Source organism: Sinocyclocheilus rhinocerous, unplaced genomic scaffold, assembly GCF_001515625.1.
Source record: "Sinocyclocheilus rhinocerous isolate Xijiao unplaced genomic scaffold, SAMN03320098_v1.1 scaffold4194, whole genome shotgun sequence".
Classification (NCBI taxonomy): Eukaryota; Metazoa; Chordata; class Actinopteri; order Cypriniformes; family Cyprinidae; genus Sinocyclocheilus; species Sinocyclocheilus rhinocerous.
The window spans coordinates 85,547-88,224 of record NW_015652268.1 but is presented as its reverse complement, the minus strand read 5'-3'; the positions used below and the strand labels follow the sequence as shown (position 1 = coordinate 88,224).

At 37.8% G+C, this 2,678-nt stretch overlaps 1 protein-coding gene across 2 annotated transcripts in view; it reads right to left on the bottom strand.

Annotated features, from left to right (window-relative positions):
• Positions 1–234: 234 nt before the first annotated feature.
• znrf2b (zinc and ring finger 2b) overlaps positions 235–2,678 on the bottom strand; it is a 60,234-nt gene continuing 57,790 nt past the window's right edge. For both annotated transcript variants that reach the window (XM_016520065.1, XM_016520064.1), the window contains exon 5: positions 235–1,168. The gene's annotated coding sequence lies outside the window, so the exon portion shown is untranslated. The remainder of the gene's footprint in view (positions 1,169–2,678) is intronic.

The following is a 2,678-nucleotide window of genomic DNA, read 5'->3' as shown; positions in this document are numbered from 1 at the left end:
TTATTACAGGAATACAATGATTTTTAAAAAATTTAATTCGGCATTTAAGAGCAGTACAATTAATATCATAGTGCACAAATACTTATACTGAAGGAGTAAAATTGTAGGTATTATTTATTTAAATTGTAATGTATTTATTCATCATGGTAGCATTTGTTGTACAGCCATTCAATTTATATAGTATATTTATATAAATTAATATAATGTAATTATTTTAAATAAATTCAGCATAAATTATAAGCAGTACACTGAATATCATTAATTTATCCAATTGAAATGTATTTACTCATCATGGGAGCATTTGTTGTACTGCCACATTTCAATAAAAATAATTGCATTATATTAATTTCCCCCCCAAAAACTTAATTTTCTTTATGCAAAATATAATTTAATATTTTTTTCTTCTGATTTTGAGATGTTCTGATGAGATTCGCCCTACATAAAGACACACAGAAGTCAGTCATGTGTTGAATTAAGGCCCAGATTTGTCAACACAATTAAAACAAGATGCACTTGCATAAATGATCTTGACGTCATGTGACAGGCTACAGTGAATCTTGATCCGTTAGCACAGATATTGCTACCAGACTCCAGATGCATGGGTCATTCCTCCATCCGGGAAGAAAGAGAGAGAAAAAAATGGCCGTGTCACCGTTACGAAAGACAGGGCACTTGTCAGTATGGCTCAGGGCCGACCCGAATCAGGGCTCACCGTCCCGTCACATCCAGGAGTCTTTCTCCGAGTCCATCGAAACGCAGCCGCCGCTTCGGCCCGTGGGATCTGAAAATTAAGGCACTGAGAGACACAGTCCCATTTACCAGAGAACAATCCACCGCGATCGTCCGATAATTATCCACACAGTTAGCTGACCCCGAGTCCGGCCAATCAGAGACGCCAATGAAATGAACTTCCTAAGACCCGCCTTCTTCACCATTCCTGATTGGACAATGGTGCGCTGGAGTAGAAGCTCTCGACCGCCGCTGGGGTTTCTGTTGGACTGTGATGTGGAAAGAGTTTCCCTGAATGAGTTTTGGCACGCTAGGGTTTAGGGATGGCGACTAGGAAGGGTCGTGCTACGAGAAGAGAGGGGCGTTCGGCGAGACCGAAGTCACAGTGTCTATGAAGAGGAAGAGAATTCACATTGTGGCGCTTCTCACGACCAGGAGGCTGGAGACATGAAACACAACGCAGCGATTAAAGAGCGTCAGCAGGATTTACTGAGAGCCGCTACGGCCAGAAACACTGATTTACATGCACTGGTCAGTTTTGAGATTTTGAGCCATTTGGCTTTCCATAATGTGTTGTTTTAGGCTAGTGGAAAGAAAACATTCAAAATACACATTTAAGTGTTTATTTTATTGCACTTTATCTATTTGTGTCTGTAGATGTCAATTACTTATCTTTAAAAGTTGTGAGTTTCTGTTTCAGTATCACTTACATTCACCAAACTGTAGTTTTTTTCCTATCTATATCCTGAAGGTTTTTACTGAGAGGTTTGTTCAGATTTATTCACACCGATTTATACAACATTTTACTCCTAAAAACAAGTTTTTTTTTCTGTCTGTTGACAGTATTTTCTGATTTATGAGTGATAAAAAGAGAAATCCAAAATCCCTTCTGGGAAAACCTTCAATATTTCAACAAAAAACAAAACTAATTTTGAACTCGCCTTCATCCAATGTTCAGATTTATGTTCTGGAAATATATGCAAATTAGTGCATATTTAAATAGATAATGCTTCATTTGCGTATTTAAACATAACATTTCCGAAAATTTGTAATACAAAAAACCAACTGGTGAAGTATGGTGAAATCTGTTAGTTAATTTTTACCCTATTCACCTGTGATTTCTTGCCTCAAAATAATAGCCAATGTGAAACTGTTTTAGATAAAGAGTTTGAGTCTTTAGTTTTGAAATCTAATGTATTTTTCAAAATGTGAAGCTGTTTTTACACAGATTTCACACATTCGTTTATGAATCATTATCACATAAAAAGTAAATGAAGTACCTTTTATTTGTGTTAGGGATGCTCATATTGACCGTTTAACCGTTAACCGAAAGTAAGAATTTTAACCGATTAATACTATCATAAAAAATAATGCTATACATACAGTATTTGTTTACTTGCGGGCGCGTGTCGACACTGAGCAAGCACCTGCTTCACCTTCACTTAGCCTAGCTAACTGATGTAGTATACGCAACACAATAGCAAGTGGCAATATTTGATAAATGGTTATCAGAGAGTGAATCCACGAGTGAATGTATGTAAATTCTGAATGGATTATAGCCTATAGTGCGCAATGAGCACACCCCTTATAATCACTGGAAATCTGTCACTCATCTTACTGTAGATCATCGCCATCTCACAAAGTTAATTAAAAATAATCAAAGAAGCTTTACACTGCACGATTAAAGGGTTAGTTCACCCAAAAATGAAAGTTCTGTCATTAATTACTCACCCTCATGTCGTTTCAAACCCTTAAGACCTTCGTTCATCTTCGGAACACAAATTAAGACGGGGCTGTCCAAACTCGGTCCTAGAGGGCCGGTGTCCTGCAGAGTTTAGCTCCAACTTGCCTTAACACACCTGACTGGAAGTTTCTATGCCTAGTAAGAGCCTAGCTGGTTCAGGTGTGTTTAATTAGGGTTGGAGCTAAACTCTGCAGGACACCGGCCC